This window comes from Passer domesticus, chromosome 8, assembly GCF_036417665.1.
Source record: "Passer domesticus isolate bPasDom1 chromosome 8, bPasDom1.hap1, whole genome shotgun sequence".
Classification (NCBI taxonomy): domain Eukaryota; kingdom Metazoa; phylum Chordata; class Aves; order Passeriformes; family Passeridae; genus Passer; species Passer domesticus.
In genome coordinates this window covers 3987006-4014841 of record NC_087481.1, presented here as the reverse complement: position 1 = coordinate 4014841, position 27836 = coordinate 3987006, and the positions used below count along the sequence as shown (strand labels likewise).

The following is a 27836-nucleotide window of genomic DNA, read 5'->3' as shown; positions in this document are numbered from 1 at the left end:
TTCACAGAGTCCCTTGGCTCCTTGGGCCCCACAGTGTCACAATGGTGCCATGGTCCCCCAAGGCCCTGCAGTGTCACAATGAATCCTTGGTTCCATGAGATCTGGCAGTGAAGCAATGCTCTCCTTGGTTCCCACAGTCTTTTATACCTCTTACTCTCAGACAAGAGAAGGATACCTGATAGATGAAGGGGAGTGGGAGTAGATATCCACTCAAGGAGGTAATAATAAAAATTCCTCCTGACCCCTACTCCCCAGCCAGGTGACACTTCGGAACAGGTATGAGCCCCTGGATCTGGAGTCAGCCACATGATTTAGAAGAAAATTATCTGTCCAGTGAGTCTCCCAATTATGATTCATCTGTGAGAGGTATTGCCACCTGTAACATCCAAAAGGAAAAAAAGGGTAATCATGGTGAGTGACTCCCTTCTGAGGGGAACAGTGAGCCCCATACATCGACCACACCCACCCCACAGAGAGGTCTGCTGCCTCCCTGGGGCCTGGGTACGGGATATCACTGAGAGACTGCCTGGGCTGATTTAGCCCTCTCATTATTAGCCACTGCTGATACTCCAGGCTGGCAGTGAAGAGATTGAAAAGAGGAGTGTCAGGACAATTAAAAGGGACTTTAGGGCACTGGGTCAGATGATTGATAGGACAGGGGCACAGGTAGTTTTTTCCTCAGTCCCGCTGGTGGCTAAGAAGAACAGTGAAAGGAATAGAAGAGCTCAAATTATTAACAAGTGGCTTAAGGGTTGATGTTACCTGCAGAATTTTGAATTCCTTGATTATGGGACAACTTTTACTGTACTTGGCCTGCTGGAACCAGATGGGCTCCATCTCTCTGTTAAGGGCAGAAAGTTTTTAGCTCATGAACTAGCAGAACTTGTTGAGAGGGCTTTAAACTAGGTCTGAAGGGGGAAAGGGATGCAGCTGGGCTCTCTGGAAGCAGGCCCAAGGGTGGTAAGCCTGAGTTAGGGGTGAAATCAGCAGCCCAGCTGAGGTGCATGGATACCAGTGCACACACCATGGGTAACAAACAAGAAGAGCTGGAGGCCATGGTGCAGCAGCAGAGCTGTGGTGTAATTGCCATCACAGAAACGTGGTGGGATGATTCACAGGGCTGGAGCACTGCACTGGATGGCTACAAGCTCTTCAGGAGAGATACAAAAGGGAGAAGAGATGGAGAGGTGGCCCTTTATATTAGGGAGGCTTTGGACACCACAGGTAATGAAACTAATGAGGATGGAGTTGAATGCCTGTGGGTGAGAATTAGGGGGAAGGCCAACAAGGCTGACATCCTACTGGGAGTCTGTTATCGTCCACCCAGCCAGGAAGAAGTGGTGGACAACTCATTCTGTAAGCAGCTAGAGAATGTTTCTGGATCATCAGCCTTTGTTCTTGTAGGTGACTTCAACTTGGTAAACATTTGCTGGGAACTTAATAAAACTGAAAAGAGGCAGTCCAGGAAATTTTTAGAGTTTGTGGAGGACAACTTTTTGTCACAGCTGATGGGAAAGTCTACCAGGGGAGGTACTGTGTTAGATCTTGTTGTTTGCAAATAGAGATGGGCAGGTGGGAGATGTGGTGGTTGGAGGCCACTTGGGGCAGAGTGATCACAAGATTATAAAATTCTTGATATTTGGTGAAGTCAGGAGGAACATTAATAAGACTTTTATACTAGACTTTTGGAGAGCAGACTTTGACCTATTTAGGTGGCTTATTCCAAGAGTTCCTTTGAAAGCAGCCCTTAAATGCAAGGGAGTTCAGAAAAAGTGGATGTGCTTCCAAACAGAGATATTGAGGGCACAGGAACAGACTGTCCCTCTGTGCTGAAAGATGAGGCAACGAGGCAATCACCCAGCCTAGAGGGGGAGGGGAGGTTTTGGAGGACCTTAAGAATAAAAAGAGGTTGAATCATCTTTGAAAGGAGGGTCAGGTCTCTCAGTAAGTATTTAAGAGGGCTTCTAGAGCATATAGGAAAAAAATCAGGGAGGCCAAAGCTCATTTTGAATTTAAAATGGTGACTTCTGTAAAGGATAATAAAAAATGTTTTTACAAGTACATTAATGGTAAAAGGAAGGGTAAGACCAACCTCTGTTCTATACTGGATGAGGCAGAGACTTAGTAACGGCAGATAAGAAGAAGGCAGAAGTGCTTAACACCTTCTTTGCCTCAGTCTTTGGTGGGAAGACGGCTTGACCCCAGGACAAATATCTTCTTGAATTGGTTGATGGTGTCAGGGAACAGAATGGTCCCCCCATTATCCAAGAGAAGGCTGTCAGAGAACTTCTGAGCTGCTTGGATGTTCATAATCCATGGAACCAGATGGGATCCACCCCAGGGTGATGAGGGAGCTGGCAGATGAGCTTGTCAATCTGCTCTCCATCATTTACCAGCAGTCCTGGCTCACTGGGGAGGTTCCAGATGACTGGAAGCTGCTCAATGTGACGCCCATTCACAGCAAGGGTGGGAAGGAGGATCCTGGTAATTACAGGCCAGTCAGCCTGACCTCAGCACCTGGTGAGGTGATGGAACAGTTTGTACTGAGTGTCATCACCCAGCACTTCCAGCATGGCCAGGGTATCAGACCCAGCCAGCAGGGGTTCAGGAGGGGTAGGTCATGTTTGACCAACCTGGTCTCCTTTTATGACCAGGTGACCCTCCTGGTGGATGCAGGAAAGGCTGGGGATGTGTCTATTTGGACTCCAGCCAGGCCTTTGGCACTGTGTCCCACAGCACACTCCTGGAAAAGCTGCAGCCCAGGGCTGGGACAGGAACACTCTGTGCTGGGTTCAGAACTGGCTGCATGGCCGGCCCAGAGAGTGCTGGTGAGCGCTGCTGCATCCAGCTGGCAGCCAGGCACCAGTGCTGTCCCTCAGGGCTCTGTGCTGGGGCCAGCTCTGTTCAATATCTTCACTGAAGACATGTATGAGGGGATTGAGTCTTTCATTAGTAAATCTGCAGATGACACTGGGCTCGGAGCGTGTGTCCATCTGGTGGAAGGTAGGCGGGCTCTGCAGGCAGATCTGGAATGGTTGGGTGATTGGGCAGAGTCCAATAAGATGAAGTTTAATAACTTCATGTCCCAAGTCCTGTATTTTGGTCACATAACCTCCTGCAATATTATAGGCTGGGGACAGAGTGGCTGGACAGAAGCCAGGCAGAAAGGGACCTGGGGGTACTGCTCGACAGCCAGCTGAACATGAGCCAGCAGTGTGCCCAGGTGGGCAAGAAGGCCAATGGCTCCTGGCCTGGATCAGGAATGGTGTGGCGAGCAGCAGCAGGGAGGTCATTCTTCCCCTGTACTCATTCACTGGTGATGCTGCATCTTGAATGCTGTGTCCAGTTCTGGGCTCCTCAGTTTAGGAAGGACATTGAGATGCTTGAGCACTTCCACAGGAGGGCAACAAGGCTGGTGAGGGGCTGGGAACACAAACCCTGTGAGGAACAACTGAGGGAGCTGGGGGTGTTTAGCCTGCAGAAAAGGAGACTCAGAGATATCCTATCAATCTCAACAACTTCCTGAAAGGTGGTTGTAGTCATGTGGGGGTTGGTCTCTTTCTGCAGGCAACAAGTGACAGAACCAGAGCACACGGTCTACAGCTATGCCAAGGAAAATATAGGCTAGATAGTAGGAAAAAGTTTTTCATGCAAAGAGTGATAAAGTACAGGAATGGTCTGCCCGGGGAGGTGGTGGAGTCACCATCCCAGGATGTGTTTAAAAAAAGATTGGATGTGGCACTCGCTGCCATGGTTTATTTGAGGCATCAAGGAATGAGTAGGACTCAATGATCTTAAAGGTCTCTTCCAACCCTGTGATTCTGTGATTTGGTGATTCTGTAACCAGGGGAGCATTATGACACCTCAGAGCCCCATGGAACCAAGGGAACATGGAACAGGTCTGGTTGGCTTGGCCTCCCAGGGGCCACCTGACAGGTCCAGCTGATCTTGGGATATCAAGGGCTGCCTCTCATCAGCTCCTGCAGCACTGGGACTCCATGATTTCATTGCTATGGAAAAGAACCATCCTTCTTTTCAGGTGACCATAGCCAAAATTGGTACTCTCCCTAAAAAATTTCCTGTAGGCAAGGATATCTCCCAGAACAAAACCTGCCAGCTCTGGCTGGCCTTGGCCTCTGGTGATCACCTCTCATCTTCCCCTGAAACACTGCGGCTGTTCCTTCCTTCCGATGGAAAAGAATGAGCTTTCATGCCAAGGGCCATGGCCAAAATTAGAATTTGGCCTCCCAAATTCCGTATATCTAGGGATTGCTCCCAGACAAAAGCAGCCAGGACAGACAGGCCAGGCAGGTCCTGTCCTCTGGTGATTTTCTTAGACTCCAAACTGAATGTTTTCATTTTAAAACACCTTGGGCGGAGCCCCCAGAGATCTCCCAAAAAAGGGGTTTTGAGGCCTCAGGCCCATGACCACTCCATATGGAGAAAGGAGCTCTGTGCTCTGTGCTGGTGTGGGGGTTTTCCATCATGGAAGTGATGTTCGAAGAGAAGCTGCTAGCAGATTCCTCTGTGTCTAATAAAAAAAAATCAGTAATAGCTTTGAGAATTGACAATCTGTTAAACCACTAAGGAAACTGTACACACCTCTGTGAAGACACATGTTAAAGACGAGAAAGCCTGGGAGGGTCTCTTTCCCTTCTGGCCAGCAAAGAGGTAACAAGGCTGGCCCAGCCCCTGTCTCAGCCGGGCCGGGCCGGGCGGCTCCTGCCGTGGGGCCGGGCCCCTTCCCAGGGAGCCCCCCAGGCCCCATCGGCTGCTGGGCAGGGCAGGGGAGGCCGCGGGGCCGAGGCCGGGCCGGGCCATGGCTGCGGTTGCCAACACCTGGGCGCTACCGAGCCCTGCCCCGCCGCCAGCCCGGGCCCAGCCAGGATCCGCCGGGCCCCAGGAGCAGCCCCGGGCCGGGCCGGCTCGGACAAGATTCTGCCACCCTTGGGGTTCACCCGCAAGCCCCGGGCAGGGGGAGGAGAAGCCATGGGCCCGGCCCTGCTGCTGCTGTGTTCTGGCCTGGCTGCTGAGATCCTGGCCCTGCCCCAGTGCAGCCCATCCTGACACAGCCCCAGCACAGCCGCTGCAGAAACCTCCATGGTAAAACAGCTCCGGCCGCAAGGACCCAGCCCGGCCGGGGTGACGGAACCATCTTGTCATGGTTTGACCCTGGCACAATGCCAGGGCCCCCATGAACGGTATATTTCTAAAAGGGTTGCTGTGAGATGTTACCCGGGAACAGAACAAAACAGGCTCCCATTCGGGGATGGAGGGAAAAACACAACATTTTATTAATAACAATATCCATAAAGGAACACACACACACAGAGCAAAGAATAAAAACTTTCCAAATACATTCCTCCTCCCCCCTCCCTTTTCTCCACAGAATGAGATAACACCATAGATTCCCACCTTTCAGGTAATCAGCTTTCAGTCCATCATCATCTTTTCAAATAATCCACCCTCAAATCCATCGGGGAGAGAGAGAAGTCCTCCCTTGCACCATAGGCTTCCCCCCCATGTCCAGTGCTCTCACCACTGGACACAGGCCAGGACTGCTTTTAGGGTATCTTGTTTAAGGATGCTCTACCCAGTTCCAAAAGCAGCAGTCTCTCAACTTTGGGACACCAGTCCCCCCCCAAATTTACCCCCTGGGGCCGAGGGGCTCGTGAGCAGAGATCTTCCCCTCCACGGAGACAGAGGGCATCCCACACCCTCCTCAGCCGTCTCTGTTCACTCCACTGCTTCACTCTTGGCTCCAAAGCATTGTCTCCCCCTAAATACAGTCTCCAGGTATGGGTCTGTCCATGGCCATACAAGAAAGAGTCCCGCTCAAGGCCACTCCATCATCTCTTCCCACCTAGGATTCTTCTCATCTCTTCCAGTTTTCCTCACACGCAGTCTATCATCTCTCTCTCCTCATTCTGATTCAGGAGGAGCAGTATTTGCAAGGTTTCTATTACTCTACCAAGGGGTTAAAAACTTCGCCTCTGCCTGTCCAGGACTCCCACAGCTGCCGGGCACCTTCTCTCGCCACCTCCCCCGCTTCTGGCCGGCTGAGCCGCCAGCACAATCTCTGTCCCTCTCTCCGGGGGGGGGGGGGGGGGGGCTGCCCAGACATCTCAAATCTCGTCAACCCCTGCATGTTCTCCTCCACCTCTGCAGCTTTTGGGGCTCCCGGCCTCCTCCCTGTCATGGCCTCCCCCTCCCCCACCCAGACGCAGCTGGGCAGGGGAGAGGCCAGACTCTACTCACCAACGCCGGATTCCCAAAGAGGAAGTTCTATGGGAATCTCCTGCTTTTAACCCCCGTGTGTTCTCAGAGGCGTATCCAGATCCTCAGTGGCCATATCACATGCCAATTGTGATTTTGGCCACTGATTGGCCCGACTTAGACCTTTCCAAAAACACATTTCTGGGCCAAACCACGACACATCTGCAGGCCCCGGGAGAGATATTAACTCTTTCAGTGCTTCCATCCTCCCTCGAGGGAGAGAAAAGGACAAAGTGCAGGTACATAGAAGAGCAACATGAAGACAGTGAGGTCAGTGAAGAGGAACTTGTGTCCCAGATGGGAGGGATGAGGAAATGCCTTGATCTTAGAGCTGAAATCCTCTTGTAAAGCTATGGAGAAGGATGTAATTGATACATCAGACTCTCTTTTTCCCTATCTAATAAATAGTTGTGATCTGTGGTGATAAAATTGAAACAGTACTCAATATTAATACAAGAATTAAAATAATTAATATTTGGAAATAATAAAACAGTTAAAGGTATAATGCCAAGAAAGACAGGGAGAGGAGGGGTGTCATCCTCCCCCCCCACCCTTCTCATGCAGATGTTCAGAAGAAGAAGAAGAAGCAAGAGATAACTATTTCTAAATTTAGTTGGAAGAGAGGAAAATTTGGTTGGACATCCAGGAAAATTAATTATATGAGATTTATTGCTTTGATGCTAGAACATAATATTGGCTTGTATGATATTAGCTGTGGCTTACATTATACCAGCTTGGTGTGCATGTGTAATCCAAAAGGTGAATCAAAGGACATTGAGCAAGAGGAGAGGCCTTCATCAGAGATGACCCCCAAAGAGTGGCATGACCCCCTAAAAAATGTTGGATCATGCATGGTAAAGGTGATAATGAGGGTGGAGATACAAGTGTGACAAATTGAAAATGGGAGGAGATGGTGATGATGTACATTATAAAAAGGAGAATTTTAGGTTTGGCAATATGTACGTGAGGGGACAGGGGTCAAGCCCTGCACTCTGTACCCTGTGCTACCCCACACAGTTATTTTTGCTTATGTGCTATTATAAGAACCAAATTATCCCTATAATAACCAAATTATATTGTCAATATTTTGAGTGCATTCAATTTTATATACTTTTAAGCTACTTCATTTAAACTGCTGCTACATTTAATGTTGTTTGGGTTTTTTTTATGATGGGATAATTAAGAAAATATAACATAAACATTTGTTCAAAAGACCTGAACAAGAAAAGCTCATGGCAAAAATTGAAGTTTTAAATCTTCTGTGCTTAATTAGACAGATTTCAGATGTGTATCCCAGGTGAATATGTTATATCGGAAAAAATGCAGAGACAACTATTTTGTCCTGTTTTCTTTTCCTGTTTATAGATTGATATCAGTAATGTCCAATTGATATTGACCTCAGCACCTTCTAAAGCAGTCTGAAAAGATATGAAAATCAAGAAACTTCATGGCTGACAATCAAGAACACTTTGTCCCCACCACCTCCCTGCCATATCCCCCATCCAACCTCTGGCACTCCTATGGATCAGGAATGGTGTGGCCAGCAGGAGCAGGGCAGTGATTCTTCCCCTGTGCTCAGCACCAGTTAGGCAGCACCTCAGGTGCTGTGTCCAGTTCAGGACCCCCAATTTAGGAAGGACATGGAGGGGCTGGAGCATGTCCAGAGAAGGGCAACAAGGCTAGTGAGTGGTCTGCAGCACATGTCCTGTGAGAAGCAGGTGAGGGAACTGAGTTCATTTATCCTGGAGAAGAGGAGGCTTCAGGGAGACAAGGCAATGTCAGGGCACAGATTGGACTTGATGATTTCCAAGGTCTTTTCCAACCTTACTGATTCTGGGATTCTCTAAATCCACCCTTGCAGCAGTTGCAGGATGAGCCCTGGGCCTCCTCTTCAGAAGCTCCAGCAGCCCAGGTGCCTCACCTTCTCCTGCCAGCCCCAAAGCCCATCCTGTCAGTCCTGCAGAGCCTCTGCAGCTCCTCCTCATTGCCCAGAACAGGGACCCCCACAGGCAGACACAGCAGCCCAGATGTGCCCCCCTGGCCTGGGCTGCCTCTGGCAAGGGAGCAGCTTGAGGCACTGCAGGAGCCTGCAGACAATTCCTGCAGCACTTGGAGGATGATCCTGCTCCCCAAGGGACGTTCCCATGGTGCCAAGTCAGGAACTGCAATGGGGAGTGGGGCCAGAGAGGAAAGGGCAAAGAGGGATGGGCTGTGTGCAGGGGAGGGGACAGGGCTGGACAATAGGAAGAAACCTGGATCAGGGATGGGTAAAGAAAGCAAAGGTGGAGCAAAGGAAATTCTCGGGGCAGTTTTATGGTGGCTGCCAGTCAGCCCTGGCTCTGAACAACAGCGTCTGCAGTGGGACAGGAAACTCCCAGCTGGTGGGAACAAACTTTCTGGCTGACTGCAGAGGCCAGGACAAAGCTGAGTGGTTTCCCTGGTGTCCCCCAGCCCTTGCTGGCCCCAGGGGCTGATGGCATTTGTGCTCCCTCAGGTTCATGTCCCCAGAGCAGCAGCATGGGGGTGCTCCAATGCTGTCCTGCCACAGATGAACTGGGGGAATTTCCTTTCCCTTCCCTCTGGCACAGAGGCAAATCCCATCCTCTTTCTGTCCTCCCCCCCCCCCCCCCCCGACAAGGATCTGAGGATGGAGACCAGCGAGGACAAAGCCCCATGGCACGACATCGTAGCAGAGGCGATGATGTTGAGCAATTTGAGTGGCTCCACAGCACAGGAATACAACAGGGAAGAAAAGCCGCAGAGATCCCACAGGAGGAGGGGCTCCAAACTCAGCCCAGGGTACTCTGAAAAGGAAAGACCCACCCTGAGCCAGGTAGGTGGACAGAGCTTCAGCCAGAGCTCGGAGCTGGTGGTCCATGAGCAGCCTCATGATGGGGACAAGCCCCACAAGTGCTTGGAGTGTGGGAAGAGGTTCAGGCAGAAGACCACCCTGATCTGCCACCAGATGATCCACACTGGGGAATGGCCATACAAATGTGGGGAGTGTGGGAAGGGGTTCAGCTACAGATCCACCCTTGTGACCCACCAACGCATCCACAGTGGGGAGAGGCCCTACGATTGTCCTGAGTGTCAGAAGAGGTTTCGGATCAGCTCAGCTCTCCTCCTGCACCAGCGGATTCACTCAGAGAAGAGGCCCTTCTGCTGCCCTGATTGTGGGAAGGGCTTCAAGTGCAACTCCAACCTCGTCAGGCACCGGCTCATGCACACCGGGGAGAGGCCCTACGAGTGCCCCACGTGTGGGAAGAGGTTTCAGGCCCGCTCCAATCTCCTCAGGCATCAAAGGATTCACACAGATGAGAGGCCCTTCCGCTGCCCTGACTGCGGGAAGGGCTTCAAGCAAAACTCCCACCTCATCAGGCACCGACGCATCCACACTGGGGAGACGCCCTACGGGTACCCCACATGTGGGAAGAGCTTCACCCAGAGCTCTGACTTGACCAGCCAGGAGTCACTGGTAAGGGCTGTCCTGCCAGTGCCCCAACTGCAGGGAGAGCTTTGTGCCCTGCTCCAGCTTCATCCCCCATTGGAGGACCCATATTGGAAAGAGCCCTGGAGATATGTGTTCCCTGTGATCCATGCTGGGGAGACACCTGTCCCTCCTCCTGCCCCTGCCAATGACATGGTGTGGGATCAAAGACCATGAGGGTATGGCCAGGGCCATGTCATTACCTTCACTCTCACCTCTAGTCATTGCCAGGGGCAGGAAAAGGACTCTTTCCCTGAGGAGAAGAGTGTCCTTTCCAGGCAGGAGGAAATTGTGGCCGGGAAGAGACAGTTAGTTGCATTGTAGTTTTCCCTTTTGCATATCCCTTCTGTGATCAATATTGTTTTTGTTTCTGTTTGTTTCATATCTCATTGCTGTTCCCAATAAATTGTTCTTATCCCAGCCCAGGATCTTTGCCTTTTGTTATTTCCATGGGAGGTGGGATGTCAGCGCATGGCAGTGCAGTTTTAGTTGGATCAGGAAATTGGGGAATCCCATTCCTAAAGGCCAGCCTGTGGAAACAGAGCATCCCAGCTGGTCCCAGCCCTGGTGCCCATGGCAACAGCCTTGAGAGCGGGTCCCTGGCTGGGGCTGTGGGAACCTCTTCCCTCTGGTGCCCAGGGACAGGACTAGGGAACGGCTGCAGCTGAGTCGGGGCAGGCTCAGGTTGGATCTCAGGAAAAGGTTTTTCCCCAGAGGCTGCTGGGGCACTGCCCAGGCTCCCCAGGGAAGGCTCCCAGCTCCAGGGCTCTCTGAGCTCCAGCAGCATTTGGACAGCGCTGCCAGGCTCTGGCTGGCATTTTTGGGGTGTCCTGTGCAGGGCCAGCAGTTGGACTCCAGGATCCTGATGGGTCCCTCCCAGCTCAGCCAATTCTGTGGAACTGGGGGAACAGGGGCCTGGTGATGGATGCCATGGAAACTGACCATAGAAATGGGGCTGGTGATGGTTGCCTGTTAAGGATCAGATTTTTCACACGCCCTCAGAGGAGTTACATGGGGACATTCCAAGAGTCTCCAGGATGTTCAAGAGCTAGAATGTCACAGGCAGAGACAGGGGCTCCATGGACACCTCCCAGGGGTTTCTGGGGATGGTAAAGAGCCCTGTGCTCAGAGGCAGTCACAGCCATTCCATGGTGACATCCCAGGGCACCTTGGGCTGCAAAGGCACCGATCTGTCACAGGCACTCACGAGGGCTCCACGGTGACATCCCAGGAGTCCCCAGGCTGCCAAAGAGCCGGGATGTCCCAGACACTCCCAGGGTTTCCTGTCATGGGCACAGTGCGAGGTTCAGGCACAAGCTTTATTTCTTTATTGGAGAAACTCCTGTTGAGACATGATGTGGAGAAATGACACCCAAGAGCCACCATGGATCCTCAAAACCCCTGCAGGACCCCTACACTTCTAAAACTCCTTTTAATACAGGAGACTGGGAGTGGTTGGATCCCATCCCAGGCCCAGACATTTTCAAAGGTGTAAAAGATTGGACAGGTAGAATTGAACCTTAATGCAATTTGTCCCACAGGATTAATGATGGAATACCAGATAAATTTCTATTAATACAGCTCGGATTGCTTCTGATCATAATTAGAAGAAAGAACTTAACTACAGTTATTTACTCCACATTACAGGACCTATAACAATTATTAGAATATTCTGCTCTAGGCAACATTTTGAAATAAACAGGGCCTTGCAGGAGTTGTTGGAGCCCACTGCAGGCAGAGCCTCCTGCTCCAGCAGGAACTGCCTTTCCTGTGCCAGGAGCAGGGCAGGTCCCGCTGCAGGAAAAGCCCCAGGCTAGCCCCAGCACAGGGAAGGGCTCGGGCACAAGGGCAGAGTGCCGTGCTGGGAGCTGTGCCAGGCAGAGCCTGAGGCACCAAAGGCACCTTGGCAGCAGCAGCTGCTTGCAGGCCATGGCCAGAAGCCTCCCTTGGCAGCCTGGCCTGGTGGCCAGCACTGCAGAGCTGCTGCCTCAGGGCTCATTTCTGCCTGGGCTCTGAAAAGCCACTTCTGCTCCAGGAGCCTGCCTGGGAAGCCATTGGCCCCAGCGCCTTGGGCACAAGATATGAATGACAAAACTCTTCATGCCAGCAGAGACAAGGCAGGGGCAGAGGAAAGGGGAGAGGCAGGCCCAGGGCACAGGGCTGCCATGGTGATGGCTGTGAGGTCACTGCCCCTGCAGCAGCCTGGCTGCCCTCAGCAGACATTCTGGCCAGAAGCATTGTGAGGGCACCCAGCACATCAGAGAACCCACACAACAGCAATTCTGTTCTTGGGGATAAGAGGGTTTCACTGGCTCAGGTTGCACAAAGCTCCTGCTCATGGGCAATTCCTGGGATGGGGCATTCACTTATCTGGAAAAGCAGTTGCAGTTTCCTGCCTCTCTCATAACTGTAAAATATTTCCTCTTTCTAACAAATGTAAATCCACCCTCATTCGGTTTAGAGATATTGAGCCTTGTTCTGTCACTGCAAGATTTGGGAGAACGTAACTTTGACCACTATTTTTCCATTTTCACACATCTTGGAGAGGACCCAAACATCTCCCAAGATGAGGTTTGGAGGCCTCATCACATAACCAGCAGGGAGAGGCTGATGGCTCTGGGCTCAGTGGTGTGGAGACTGAGGACAGAACAGGAGTAGCCTGGGAGGGATTGAAGGGTGGTTTCAGAGAGGCTGGAGCTTCATATTTAAATGATCCTGAGAAAGATAATGGCAGCAAGGACAGCTGAGGAGGCCCGAAGTGGACACTAGGAGAAAGGAATATTCCTCCCAGGGCAGGGCTGTGGTGCAACACATCCCTCAGAAGGAGCCTGGAGCAGCCCAAGGCTTTGTGTGGGCGGGCAGAGGCAGGCAGGAGGCAGAGCTGTCAGCAAAGGAAGGGGCCAGCCAGGTGGGGCAGCCGGGGGATGACGACAGCCTGCAGGGACAGAGGCGCAGGGCAGGGACACCGTAGGACAGCCTGGGCTGCAGAGGGCACAGGGATGGGCAGCAGCTGCAAGGCCCTGACAGAGCCAACTTGGGCAGCACTTTGGCCATGGCTGCTGGCCCTGGGCCTGAGCCAGGAGCAGGAGACAAGTGACCCTTGCAGGCCTGGGGCCTCATTGCCTCCTTGTCCCTGCTCAGCAGCCTTGCAGGGGCCGCCCCATTGTGCTGTCCTTGGCATTGCACATCCCCACATGCCAGAGCCCATCCCGGGAAGAGCCCTGAGCAAGGAGGGAGGGACAGGATCTGCCTTGCCAGGGGCTGGGGCTCAGGCCTTGGCCCTTTGCATTCCTGAAACACATCCAGGTTTACTCAGCACCAGAGGCACGTTTCCCTTCCTTGTCTGAAGCTGTCATCACTGCCTCCATTGTTCTGCTCTAACTGGAACCTGGGGACACTTTCACATGAGTTATGTCCCTCAGTAGACCCCATTTAAACTACAAGAAATCTCTATGTTTCAGCTTAACTTGGAGTTCTTGAGAAGCTTTTTGAGCACACTCCAAGGGACTGAGTCTGATGCAAAGAGCACCAAAGCCCCAGAGTGTGATTAAAGTCCTGGTGCTGTGTCTGTGCTGCTGAGCTGGGCCGGGCTCCTGGCCCAGAGGCAGCTCCTGGCAAGGGCAGCGCTGCAGAGAGACAGCTCTGGCCAGGAGCAGCTCCTGTGCACAGCCCAGCAGGGCTGGGGCACTGCCAGGGCAGCTCAGGGACACCAGCAGGGCACAGCCAGAGCTGACAGGGGCTCAGCACTGGCAGGGGCTGGGGGATGTCCCAGAGGGGGCTGTGTCACAGCGGCACCTCTGTGGCTGTGTCCTAGAGGCACAGAGCAGCTGTGATGTCAGCAAGGGGCTGTGTGACAGCACAGAGTGGGCTGTGTGAGGTCACAGGTTGGGTTATGACATCACAGAGTTTGTTGTGTGAGGTCACTGAGCAGCTGCAGCATCATAGAGGAGACTGTGTGACAACACAAAGCAGGCTGTGACATCATGGTATGGCTGTATGACATCATAGAGGAGACTGAGGTCAAAGTGTGTGCTGTGACATTACAGAGTGGCAGCATGACATAACAGAGAGGGTTTTGTGACATCACTGAGGGTGTTGTGACATCACAGAGCTGTCTGTGACATCATGGAGTAGGGTATGAGGCGATAGAGCAGATCCGGACGTAACAGCTGGTGGCTCTGTGACATCAGCGAGTGGGTTGTGACATCACTAGGTGGCTGTGTAACATCATAGAGAAGACTGTGACATCACAGAACAGACTGTGACATCACAAAGCAACTTTCTGACATCACAGAGTCTTCTGGGACATCACAATGCAGCTGCATGACATTCCAGGGTGACATCCCAGAATTGGCTCTGTGACAAAACAAGGGTGCTGTATGACATCCCAGAGTGGGCTGTGACATCACAGGTGGCTGTGTTAAATCATAGGGTGCTCTGTGACGTCACAAGATGCTGTATGAGATCACAGGTGGCTGTGTGACATCCAAGGGGCTGTGTGACATCACAGGGTAGCTGCTTGTCCCTGCTCAGCAGCCTGGCAGGGGGCCGCCCCATGGTGCTGCCCTTGGCATTGCACATCCCCACATGCCAGAGCCCATCCCGGGAAGAGCCCTGAGCAAGGAGGGAGGGACAGGATCTGCATGGCCAGGGGCCGGGGCTCAGGCCTTGGCCCTTTGCATTCCTGAAACACATCCAGGTTTGCTCAGCACCAGAGACACCTTTCCCTTGCTTGTCCCCACCTGTCATCACTGCCTCCAGTGTTCTGCTCTACCTGGAACCTGGGGACACTTTCAGAGTCGTGTCCCTCAGTGGGACCCATTAAAACTTCAAGAAACTTTGGAGTTTCAATTTAACTTTGAGTTCTGGAGAAGTCTTTTGAAGGCTCTCTCAGGGACTGAGTCTGATGTAAACAACACCCAAGTCCCAAGAGGGTCATTAAAGTCTTTGTTCTGTGTCTGTGCTGCTGAGCTTTAAAGGAACAGCTCTTCCCAGGACCAGCTCCTCTCCCAGCCCAGCAGGGCTGAGGGCTCTGCCTGCAGGCACTGAGGGGACAGGAGCCTGGCAGAGACAGGCTGAGGAAGTCATTGAGCTGAAACTTCACTTGGGGAAAGATCTTCACAGCCCTCCACATGGTGAGTCAGTGGATGCAGGGCAATGTCCCCTGTGCTCCTGGAGGGATCTCCTGAAGCCAGCACACCCCACAGCCTGGGGGATGTGCCAGGAGGACTCTCCCAATTTCTCTGTGGCAGGGGAGCAGGAGGAGGAGGAGGATGTGCTGCAGAGCAGGGCTGCCCTGGGCACCCTCAGAGGGACAGGGCAGGACGGCTCCTGCTGCCAGGGACGGCTGCAGGGGGTGAAGCTGGGGCTGCAGCCAGGGCTGCCAGGGCTGTCCTGCAGAGCAGGTCCTGCAGCCCTCAGGGCTCTTGGCCAGCCCAGGGGATGTGCCACCTGCCAGGGGCAGCTCTCAACCTGCCTGGCAGCTCCCCATGGACACTGCAGGGGAGAAGTTGGAGGTGGCAGGAGCAACCCCCATCAGGACAGATTCCTCCTGCTGTGGAGATGGTGCTGCATGGCCAGGGCTGCTCTCAGCTTTCTCCTAAAGGGAAGGGGCTGTCAGCTTTGGCTGTGTCACTGAGACTCCTGCACTGTCAGCCTGGGCATGAGCAGATGTGCCTCAGATCTCCCTCAGAAATTGCCTCCTCAGCCTCCTCTCCCTACAGACAGCAGCAGCAGCACCTTGGCTTGCAGCATCTCTGTTTGTCTGCCCTGTCCTTAGGGCCCTGCTGCCAGGGAGATGCCCCTGGGCAGTGCCCTGTGCTGGGAGGGGTCTGCAGGGCAGAGCTGAGTTCCCAGGGCTGGGCTGGGCTCTGGCAGCACTGGCAGGGACAAGGCTCAGGTAAAGAGAAACAGCTCCAAATAGGCACAACTGCAGGCAGCAGACAGACAGACCAACCTTTGGCATCCCTCCCTGTCCAGCTGCACAGGGAAAGAGAGAAGGGTTTGGAGAGATTGATTTTGAAACTGGAGTGTTCAAAACGGCCACATTATTTTTAAGTACACTTTGAAATTTGTCCATCCTGTACTAGAGGCTGGTGAAATGAACAAAGGACACCTGTGTGGGACCAGCAGGTTTGACTGCTCTGGGGCACAGGGAGCCCTGTTTTCCCTCTGGGCTCCCCAGTGTTCAGGCTGAGAGCAGTGCTAAGAACAAGACATCAGCCCCTTCCAGAAAACACGTAGTTACTTAGCAGCCAAACCTAAATTAAAAAAAAAAAGTAAATGAAATTTCCCCAAAGAAAGAGAAGCAATTTTGAGTGATTGTGTAAGAAATTAGCAGAGGATTGACTCAAGGTACTTTGTCCAGATTATAATTGTTGTCTTTGAATAGCTCATAATACCCAGAGTGAAGAAATGTCCAACAGCAGCTCCATCAGGCATTTCCTCCTGCTGGCATTGGCAGACACGCGGCAGCTGCAGCTCCTGCACTTCTGCCTCTTGCTGGGCATCTCCCTGGCTGCCCTCCTGGGCAACGGCCTCATCATCAGCGCCGTAGCCTGCGGCCACCACCTGCACACGCCCATGTTCTTCTTCCTGCTCAACCTGGCCCTCAGCGACCTGGGCTCCATCTGCACCACTGTCCCCAAAGCCATGCACAATTCCCTCTGGGACACCACCACCATCTCCTACACAGGATGTGCTGCACAGGTTTTGGTTTTTTGTGTTCTTCATCTCAGCAGAGTATTTCCTCCTGACCATCATGTGCTACGACCGTTACGTGTCCATCTACAAACCCCTGCACTACGGGACCCTCCTGGGCAGCAGAGCTTGTGCCCACATGGCAGCAGCTGCCTGGGCCAGTGCCTTTCTCTATTCATTGCTGCACACAGCCAATACATTTTCCCTGCCCCTGTGCCATGGCAATGCCCTGGGCCAGTTCTTCTGTGAAATCCCCTAGATTCTCAAACTCTCCTGCTCAAACTCCTACTTCAGGGAACTAGGGCTCATTGTGTTCAGTGCCTCCTTATTATTTGGCTGTTTTGTGTTCATTGTTTTCTCCTATGTGCAGATCTTCAGGGATGTGCTGAGGATCCCCTCTGAGCAGGGACAGCACAAAGCCTTTTCCACCTGCCTCCCTCACCTGGCCATGGTCTCCCTCTTCATCAGCACAGTCATGTTTGCCTACCTGAAACCCCCCTCCGTGTCCTCTCCGTCCCTGGATCTGGCCCTGTCAGTTCTGTACTCAGTTGTGACTCCAGCCCTGAACCCCCTCATCTACAGCCTGAGGAACCAGGAGCTCAAGGCTGCAGTGTGGAGACTGATGACTGGATGCTTTCAGAAACATTAAACTGCTCATCAATTTTGGCAAATCTTTTGTAATAAAGGTTGTCTTTGATACTTCTTGTTGGTTTGGTTGTGTTTCATTTTTTTTTCCCTTTGTTTTAGTTTTTTCATATTGTCTACAAAGTAGGGTCATTGTTTGTTCCATTTCTCATTTTGTTTCTCTACACATTCACCGTGGCCGCAGACTGTGTCACTGAGGGGGTGTTTGCTCAGTGGCTTTAAAGGAACTAAAGGATCTCCCAGCAGAGTTTTCTCCAGAGATGCCCTTTTGTTGCCTTCTCTGGAGCTGCAGCAGCAATGTCTGTGTGCAGAGCTGGGGCAGATCAGTGCTGGCCCAGCAGCTGTGCCCAGCAGCAGCAGCAGCACTTGGTGTTGGCAGTGCTGCTGCCGTGGCCCTGCCCCGCTGCCCTGGTGGCCCTGGTGTTGCTGCAGGGCCTGAGTGCTCTCGGGGCCGGGCACAGTCCTGGGGGTGGCAGTGCCGGGGCTGCAGCAGGGACAGGCCATGGGCACTGCTGGGGCAGCGCTGACGCCTCAGGCCAGGCCCTGGGGGCTCCAGGCTCCTTGCCCAGGCTCTCTCAAGAACACAGCCAGGCCAGTGCTCAGCACAGAAGAGCCCCAGGCTGAGCAGCCCCCGGCTGGCCGTGGGCAGGCTGGGGGCAAACAGCATGGCTGGGGCTCTGCAAGGGCCCTGGGGGAGATGGGAAGGAGCAGCAGAGCAGGGGCTGATCCATCCCCAGTGCGCTGCACAGCCCAGGGCAGCGTCCCAGAGCGTCCTGATGGAGCTGCCAACAACATCCCCCCTCTGCAGCCCTGGCCTCTCCCCCAGCTCACACAGGTGCCGCATCCTTGCAGGCACAGCCACGGCAGCACTGGCTCAGGAGCCCCTGTTTGCATTGCACACAGCAGGCGGGAGCACCTCCATGCTGCTGCTGTGGGGACATGAACCTGAGGGAGCACAAATGCCATCAGCCCCTGGGGCCAGCAAGGGCTGGGGGACACCAGGGAAACCACTCAGCTTTGTCCTGGCCTCTGCAGTCAGCCAGAAAGTTTGTTCCCATCAGCTGGGAATTTCCTGTGCCACTGCAGATGCTGTTCCACAGAGCCAGGGCTGCCTGGCAGTCACCCCCAAACTGCCCTCAGCATTTCCTTGGCTTCACCTTTGCGTTCTTTACTCTTCCTTGGTCTAGATTTCTTCCTATTGTCCACTGCTGTTCCCTGCCCTGCAAACAGTCCATCCCTGTTTGCCCTTTCCTCTCTGGCCCCACTCCCCATTCCAGTTCCTGACTTGGCACCATGGGAACGTCCCTTGGGCAGCAGGATCATCCTCCAAGTGCTGCAGGAATTGTCTGCAGGCTCCTGCAGTGCCTGGTGCTGCTCCCTTGCCAGAGGCACCCCAGGCCAGGGGGGCACATCTGGGCTGCTGTGTCTGCCTGTGGGGCTCCCTGTTCTGGGCAATGAGGAGGAGCTGCAGAGGCTCTGCAGGACTGACAGGATGGGCTTTGGGGCTGGGAGGAGAAGCTGAGGCGCCTGGGCTGCTGCAGCTTCTGAAGAGGAGGCCCAGGGCTCAATCTGCAACTGCCCCAAGGGTGGTTTCAGAGAATCCCAGAATCAACAAGGCTGGAAAAGACCTTGGAGGTCATCAAGTCCAACCTGTGCCCTGACACCACCTTGTCTCCCTGAGCCTCCTCTCCAGGAAAAATGACCCCAGCTCCCTCAGCTGGTCCTCACAGGACTTGTGTTCCAGACCCCTCACCAGGCTTGTTGCCCTTCTCTGGACACGCTCCAGCCCCTCCATGTCCTTCCTAAATTGGGGGGCCCAGAACTGGACACAGCACTCAAGGTACTGCCCAACCAGTGCTGAGCACAGGGGAAGAATCACTGCCCTGCTCCTGCTGGCCACAACATTCCTGACCAGCCCAGGAGCCATTGGCCTTCTTGGCCACCTGGCCACACTGCTGCCTCATGTCCAGCCTGCTGTCCATCTGTCCCTGCAGGTCCCTTTGTGCCTGGCTGCTGTCCAGCCACTCCGTCCCCAGCCTGTAGCACTGCAGGGGTTGTTGTGGCCAAACTGCACGACCCGGCACTTGGACTTCTTAAACCACACCTTGTTGAATTTGTTTCCTGGATCCAGCCTGTCCAGGTCCCTCTGCAGAGCCCTCCTACCCTCCAGCAGATCCACACTCACACCCAGCTTGGTGTCATCTGCAAATTTGCTGATGTTGGACTCAATCCCCTCATCCACATCATCAATGCAGATACTGAAATCCACGCTAGCTGGCTCTGATCCCTCAGCCATCCTGTGGGTGCCCTGTGATGGCTCTCAAGGTGATCTGCTCCATAACCTTGCCAGGCACCCAGGTCAGGCTGACAGGCCTGGAGTTCCCCAGATTCTCCATCCCGCCCTTCTTGGGGATGGGCTCACACTGGCACCTCCACTCCTCTGGGACCTCCCTGCTGATCCAGGACTGATGGTAAATGATGGAGAGCAGCTTGGGGAGCTCATCCACCAGCTCCCTTAAGCCCCTAGGATGGATCCCATCTGATCCCAGAGACACCTGTGAGCACCTGAGTGGCTCAGCAGGTCTCCAGCTGCTTCCTCCTGGATTCCAGGGGGCTGTTCTGCTCCCTGTGCCCATCTACCAGCTCAGGAGAACACTTGTCCTGAGGATGGCCTGTCTTATTGTTGAAAACTGAGGCAAAGAAGGGGTGAAGTACCTCAGCCCATTCTTCATCTTTGGTAATCATATCCCTCACAGTAAGAAATGCAGGTTGTCCTTACCCCTCCTTTTGACATTAACGTACCTATAAAAACATAATAATTAACCTTCACAGAAGTATCCAAGTTAAGTCCTAACTGAGCTTTTACCTCTCTAATTTTCTTTCTGCATGACCTAACAACATCCTTAAACATTTCTTGATTTACCTGCCTCTATGTCCAAAGGTGCTGCACCCTCTTTTTAATCCCTAGAAATATCCTTTTTAATCCCTTTTTAATCCCTTTTTAATCCCCCTTTTCCTTGAAAAGCTCCATGACCAGCCAGGCCAGTCATTTCTCCCTCTGGGTCATCTTTCTGCACAAAGGGGGCAGCCTACTCTTGCCCCTTCAAGATTTCTTTTTTGAAGTGTTTCCATCCTTCCTGGAACTAGTTGTTTTTAAGGGCTGTTTTTTTAAAAAAATCAATACCTGATTTGGTACTCCCCAAATCTGCATCCTCAACAGGCCAAAGTCTGCCCTCAAAAGTCCAGTGTAGAAGATTTATTGATGCCCCTCCTTCTTTTATAGAATATTTAAAAAGTCAATAATTTCATTGTGACTGTGCCCTAAACATCCTCTGACCAGCACTTCTCCCACCAGCCCTTCTCTGTTCGTGAACAGCAGGAGACAGAGCTTTCCTTGGGAGTGGGAATTGCAGGAAACCTCCCCAAAGTGCAGCTTGGAAGGTTCAGGCTGGAGCTGAGGAGAAAGCAAAGTCCCTGCCAGGGTGGAATTGTGGTGCTCGAGGTGTGGCAGCGTGAGGCTGGGCCATGGCCGGCTCTGTGTGCCAGGAGCCGGCAGCGCTGGGTTCAGGGAGCCCAGGGAGGGCACAGAAACGCTGGGTGAGAAATGCTGGGGCACAGCGAGAGGGGCGAGTGCAGCCGGCCAGGGCACAGGAGCAGCACGCACAGGGGGCACAGCCTGCAGGACAGATGGCCGAGGGCTGGGCAGGGCTGGCAGGGCCACAGGCACCCAGGCCTTTGTGCCCTGGGCTCGGGCAGCGCCTCTGGAGGCCCCACAGCAGGAACTTTCCTGGCAGGGGCTGCACTTTGGCTCTCCCTCGGCCTCCCTGGCCAGGCTGGCAGGGGCTGCAGGTTGATGGCATTTGTCCTTGCTGCCCCTGACATCCCCCTGTCCCACAGAGAGCCCCGAGCCACCCGTGAGGGACAGGCCCTGCTGGCCCAGGCTGGGCTCAGGCCTTGGCCTTTCTGCTTCCCCCAGCCAGCCCAGGCCTTGCTCAGCATTGCAGTTCCCTGCCCAGAGCCTTGGGCTCCCTGCACTCCTGGCCTCAAGGATCTGCTCTCAGCAGTCCCTGGGGAGCCTTTGGCACACCCTGCCCTCCCTGGGGCCCAGCCATGCTCCAAGGCACTTGGAGTTTTGCTGCAGACTCCTTGAGCAGCTTCTTCATCCTTCTCTCAGTGCCTGAGTCTCCTGGACCCAGCCCCAAATCCACCGTGGGGCTGATTAAAATACAGAAAGCCCTCAGGAGCTCTTTCTCTTCCTTCAATTTTCCTCCAAGCCTCCAGGGCTTGTGAAGCTGCTTGGAGTCAGTCTGGAGTTCTGTTAAGGAGGGAGATTTCAAAGTGCACCGACAGCATGATGTTTGGTTTTAATCACGTGTGTGGGGTTTTATTTTTCAGTTCAGAAAAGAGGTGAAAGAACGATTCCCCAGGTGATCTTGATGCTGAATGTCTCCCTAGAAGATCTGGGCATGGAGAGGAACAAGCCCCTTGCAGGCTGACCCATTTTGGACAACCTGCTCCTCACCCCAGCCTCACCACGTCTGACATCGCCCACCTGGGACTGACATCCCAAAACATAAAAAAGTATGCATTTTTCAAATAAATAAGATTGATTAATTTATAAAATTATAATTATAGTTTTAAAATTTATATTAGTATTACTGTATATTTCTATTACCTTTGATATTTATGTGAAAAATTGAATACATTTTTAGCAATCAAAAAATTATTTGTCATTGGTTTTAAATAAAACAATTCCTTTCATTAAATCATTGACCACTATTGGCCATTTATTTCTCCTTCTTAATGCTACTTAGTGCTATTTTTACATCTTTTGACATATTTTTTTATTATTTTCACGCACAGGGTAAAAGGGGCTACTTTGGGGTCCCTGGAGACATTTCTGGGGCACATTTGGGGCAGTTTAGGGTCTGGGCAGTGGGATAAACAAGTCCACTGAATTTAAGGATCAAATAATTATCTTTATTATTTTTGCAAGCAAGAATAAGCAAGGACAGCGCTGGGCGGCCCGGAGTCTCCGCTCCGCTTTGGCTCACAAAATTCCTATCCCCTGAGTCCACCTTTTATTGCCTTCTTCTCCGGGTTTAGGGATGACGTGATCTGTCTTCTGCGCTTGCTCATTCAGTTGCTAGGGGGTCTTTTTCTGCCTTCTGGTGGTCGTGGGATGAAGGCTTAGTCCCCCTTAGTCTTCCTCTTTGTGAATGCTGAGTGAACTTATGCCTTATAAGGCATATCTATACAGAACACTATACACTTTTCTGCAAGCTAAGCAATTCTTACTAGTACTATACACTTTCTGCAAGCTAAGCAATTCTAGCGAGTTTAAGGATTGTTATTACAGCTGCTTCTCATTACTTTCCTTTCACAAGGCATAACTTTACAATGGAATTCCCAAAGCACTATAGTAAACCAGCAACCATATGTATCTGCACAAGAAGTTTTTTTTGCTATTTAACTATTGTTTTATATTGTATAGTTATTTAGCTATTGATTTAATTAATGAACAAATGTATTACTACTTATTACAAATCCCCCATTTCTTTTTTTACCAATTTTGTTCATTAAATCTTTCTAGTTCTTTCCTAGCAAGCATTAAATGAGCTGCCGCATCAGTTAAGCTATGTGCACTAATTATAGGTGCTAACTTCCTTAGTTTTTTCATCATATTCCAATTCATAATGAATAGAACTGCTGACAAAATAAAACCAAGCACAGTCAAAATCAACAGAACAACAATGGGATGGCATATACTGTTTAGGACCCCTGTGGCATTAGGAGACAAACCGAAAATGGTATCCCACTGGATGTCACTCTGGAAATGCCAGTGGCTCAGCTGAGAGCTCTGGGAGTGACTGACACTGCACTGAGAGGGGCCACAGTCCTGCAAGGGGCTTTCATCAGGAGCAAACAGCAGCCTGGAGGGTGGGCAATGCTGGATCTGTACCACTGCGTGCTCATCCTTCACCTGAATGTGGAGCTGCCCCCAAAGTTGCCATGGATCACTTTTTCTTTTTCTCCTCTTGGGTATATTTTGGAGCAGCTGTTCTATGTGGCTTTTGATGGTGATCCTGTGGCAAGCAGCCATTTTCCTGCTGTGCTATCCTCACAACTAATACTAACTCTTCATTTCCTTTGGTTTTATTTGGCGTTTTTTATCTATTTGTTTGATTGGTTTGCTGCATGGGTTTGTTTGTTTAATTGACTGGGTTTTTGTCTGATTTGGTTTGAGTTTTTTTTTGGTTTTTCATAAATGACTGGTGAAGTTGGCAAAGCCAAACTCAAGATAATGTAAACCAGGATCAGCTTTCCAGAAATTCCTTTTGGCTGGGTTTAGCTGCATCCCCCAGGCTCAGGATCACCAGTATATTTCCAGGCTTTGCTCTGCATATCAGCCTGCCCAGACTCCGCTTGGTGTTTCACAAATGGAGAAGACAATGGACATTGTGCCAAGCTTCCTTTCAAACAGAAAAACCTGGGACAGCATGACAGAAAAGAAGAAAAAGAAATCACCAGTTAGAACAGAACTAGTGTCCCACCATCTTCCTCTCCGCTGTTATTAATTTTGAACATTTAGAGGCAAACCTGGGTCTAAAGCTTGCATCTCTCAGTTCCTGATGCTATTTGCTACCCTGCAGCCTTGACTGGCCCTGATGTGACTGACTGCTGGGCAAGTGGGGCTGGGGATGCTCAGCCTGGAGAGAGGAGACACTGGGCGGCCTCACTGTGGCTGTGCAGGACTGGAAGGGTCCTGCAGGAAAGAAGGGGACAGAGTGTTCAGCAGGGCCTGTGCTGACAGGACAAGGGGGGATGGCTTTCAACTGCAGCAGGTTGATGGAAGCTGCATCTAAGGAAGCTGCTCTTTACCACTGGGGGTGGTGGGGCACTGGCCCAGGCTGTGCACAGAGGCTGTGCATGCCCCATCCTTGGCAACAGGGCTCTGAGCAGCATGCTCTGGGGGAAGACTGCTCAGCTGGGAACAAGATGTTGTTCTTCAGGCTCCCTTCCAAGCCCAACCATTCAGGGACTCCATCATTCCATGGTCTCCAGTGTCCACTTCAGATGGAGCCTGGGAACTGTGATGTCACAGCCCACGCTCCAGCTGGAACATCCAGTGCCCAGCAAAGGGCACAACACAACCGTTGTTCGTTGTGTTCACATGCTCTTCACCCTGCTCCTGCCCACTCTGCTTTTCACCTGCCCCCTGATAACCCATTCAGTCCTGAAAGGTCCTTAGTGCCTGGATTTTGTCATCCAGCCCTGCAGGATGCTCCCATTTGTCCTGAGGAAGGTCTGGTGCCATTCCATGGAGGTGGACACTCCCCACCTGCCCGGGTGGGCTGGAGCTCTGTGGGGATGGAGTGGGACAGGGACCCCACTCTGAGGTTTTGCTGCCTCTGCAGGCTGTCCCAGATGGAGAAGAGGAGATGGAGGTGGATATAGAGATTGATAGAGAGGAGGACATGGAGACGGAGGGAGAAGACACTGGCGAGGAGGAGATGGAGGTGGAGGTGGAGGTGACGGTGGAAGAAGAGATGGATGTGGATATGGAAGAGTCCATTGAGGACATGGACATTGATTAAAAAGGTGAGGAAGAGGCCATGATCTTGGCATGAAGAGCAATGCCAGCAGCAGGACAGGCAGAGTGGGTCTCCTGCTGCCAGGCTGGGACTGGGCTGGGTGCTCCCTGCTCAGGGACATTGTACCCACTGCACTGGATTCTGGTAGCCATCCACAGCCTGTCCTGTGCCTGCTCGCTCCACACAAGCTCCGTCCCAGACCCAGCCAGGCTCAGTTCTGGTAGCAGAGTCCTGCTGCTGGGCCAGTGTCTGCCCGCCTGGGGGCACATGCAAGAGCCCTCTGTGCCTGACTGGAGTGACTGTGGCATTTGCTTTTCTTCCAGGTGCGATGGACATCATGAAGAGAGATGCCACCCTTTTGAATATATGTTCTACGCTTTGTTGTTGTTCTTTAGAATGTAGATTGTAGGGCTATTTTTGACTTCTGTAAATACGTTTCATATATTTTTTGTTAGATAGGTTGTTCTGTATATATGTTCTATCGATTGTTGTTGTTACAAATATTCTTACAATGTAAATGTATTCTGCATTTTTGCTGCTGTTCTTCTGTAATAAACAAATTTTACTTTTCACACCCCAGGTCTTCTTGCATTTGCTTCAGGCACAGGCAGCATTTTGCAAAGTGGTTGTTTCCACTTGCTCCAGGTCGCCAGGACTGGGGGTCCCTGGCACAGCCACCCCAGGAGTGGGGGTCCCTGTGCACAGAGGGGTTCCCCTGACAGAGGTGAGCCTCTCCTTGCAGTTTCTCTGGACACACTTGGGAGCTGTAGGAGCAAAGCCCAGCGTGCCCTGACCCATGGATCCCATGTTGGAGCAGGGCTGAGCCTGTGTGCTCCTGCAGAGCCTCAGCCATGGCTCTTCCCTGGGCAGCCCCAGGGCTAAGGAGGGAGCACTGGGCTGTGGGCAAGCCCTGCTCCTGGGCACCCTGAGGGGCTGGAGCCAGCCTGGATGGAGCCTTAGCCCTACATGGACCAAGATTTCCTTTGGAAACCCCCTCTCTCCCCAGACTCTGCTGAGCACAACAATAATTGATTTTCCTAGTTCAAGGTGTGACCTCCATTGGCACAAATGTGTCCCTTGCACTTTCTAGCACAGCAAATGGCAGTGCTTGTAATCCCTGTTCTGCACACTCTGCTCAGGCAGCAAAACATCTGAACCTGAGGGAACATCTGGAATTAGCATCAACCTGCAGAGAGCTCCAGGGGGAGAACCTACCCGCAAGCACCCAGTGAAATACTTGACACTGATAGTCTGGGGCAGAGCTGAAACTAAAGTATTTTAATGCCAAGAGAGAGGATTTTTTATTGCTGAATTCATTCTGCAAGAACAAGAATGGAAGCTTTTGGTCTCCTCACCTGCCACAGATATGTATTGCCAAGGTTTTGCTTCTGGCTTATGACTGATTTTGATGAATCTGTTCAGAACTCTGATGCTGTTCCTGGCTAAGGTGCAGAGATGATATTTCAGAGCCAGATGAGCTCAGCACATCTTGTGCAATGCAGAATTTCCAGAACCAGACATTCAGGCCATGCAAACTGATACTTTTTCATCTCTGTGCAAAGATCAGTAGTAGGACATCCCTGATGTACCACACACTACTCAGAGCTGTCCCTTTCATCCAGCTCTCCCCAGTCACTTCACAGACTTCGCTCTAAGCCGTTTCTGATAGAGCTCAGTAGTACATGGGATTTAATCCTGGTTTTTCTTCATCTTCTCCAGAGCTGTCTCGTAACACGGTGTGTGGGCACTGTCTGACAGCAGCAGCATTAACGTGTCACCTCCCTGACACTGAGGTTCATGTCACAACTTTTCATCAAAAGCAGCAAATCAATGATTCCCACTGGGTCCCACACAGCTCCATGGGGAGTTTGTGTGGCTGCAGTACCAGCACCAGCCCTGGTGCTCAGAATTTCAGGAGGACATATAGAAGGAATCAGCCATTCACAAGGAAAAACATCCGTTTGCAGGGCCCAGATCCCCACAACAGAGTCCCCAGACTCTGCATTTACACTTTGGCCTCTGTGCCTTATTTTTTTCTCACTAAAGTCCTGCCAGTTTGCCTCATGCTCAGGTTGCTAAGATAATTAAAAGCAGCTTTAGGAGCTGGGATAGGTGATGGGAACTGTCCCAAGGCTTGACAAATTCTCAGGCCTCACAATTCCAGCCAAGGAGAGAGGAAAATCATGCATGAAAGAGGTGTGAAATCAAAGCAGTAATCAAATTGAGGTATAATGAGAGCAGCTGAAGAGATTTTCAGTGTTCAGAACAGGATTAGCAGCTCCAGGCACAGGAGGGATGTGACATTTCCCCGCTGTAACAACTCTGTCATGCAAATTGCATCTCAAATCCTCCTCCCCAGCTCTGGGACCTGTTCAGCCACAAACGTGGTGCTGAATTTTTAAAGCAAAGTGGAAGCTGGTCAGAGAGCTGGTTTGCAAATAAAAATCACAGAGGACAGTTTGGAAGCACCAGCTGGAGCAGAGAAAGGCAGAGCCTAGCCCTGGGGGGCAGCACAGCCAAACATGCCTGAAACTCTAAGAAATTAATGAACTTGCCACTTTTTTTCCCTCAGGAGCTACAGAAGGTGCTTTATGGAATCCCTCCTTTACACTGCACCAGCATGCAGGAGAGCGTAGGGATGAAGATTACAGCACCTTCTGCTGCTGCTTCCATCTCCTGACTCAAATCTCACCAAAATCTGTCACTATTGGGCCTTCCCAAAGTCTCAGATTCAATTGGTCCTTGCAGGATTTTGGTTCTGAGGAGCATGAAGGGAGATAAAGGCACTTGCAGACACCAGAGATGCAGTTGGTGCCTGAGGTGCATTTCACTGCCCAGGTTAGTGCCTCTAAAACCATCAAAAGCAGCTCCTTTGACAGCACCAAGCCAAGAGCAGAACACCAGGGCCTGCACATGGTTGGAAATGTCATTGTTTCATATTCCTCTCCCAGTCTTTCATTTCATGGTGCCATTGCAGGGGTTAATCCCATCACTCAGCAGCAAGTCTTGGCAATCAGCTTCAGATGGATTTTTAGTGCTGAGCAAATAAAAGGCAATTTTACTTTGTCTCCAATGAATGAAATTTCACCTAAATCAGATGAACTCTGTGTTCTGAGGCTGACCAGGCACTAACC

At 51.9% G+C, this 27836-nt stretch overlaps 2 long non-coding RNA genes and 1 pseudogene across 2 annotated transcripts; 1 reads left to right on the top strand and 2 right to left on the bottom strand.

Moving 5' to 3' along the window:
* Positions 1-27836, bottom strand: part of LOC135306122 (zinc finger protein 11-like) — a 322458-nt pseudogene that overhangs the window by 93245 nt on the left and 201377 nt on the right.
* LOC135305777 (uncharacterized) lies at positions 55-9472 on the top strand. Its single transcript, XR_010366762.1, has 3 exons — positions 55-276; positions 8915-9109; positions 9337-9472. It is a non-coding gene; the product is annotated as an uncharacterized LOC135305777 (long non-coding RNA).
* LOC135305753 (uncharacterized) lies at positions 140-2487 on the bottom strand. The gene is made up of 2 exons (XR_010366737.1): positions 763-2487; positions 140-376 (listed from the first exon to the last, which is right to left on the bottom strand). It is a non-coding gene; the product is annotated as an uncharacterized LOC135305753 (long non-coding RNA).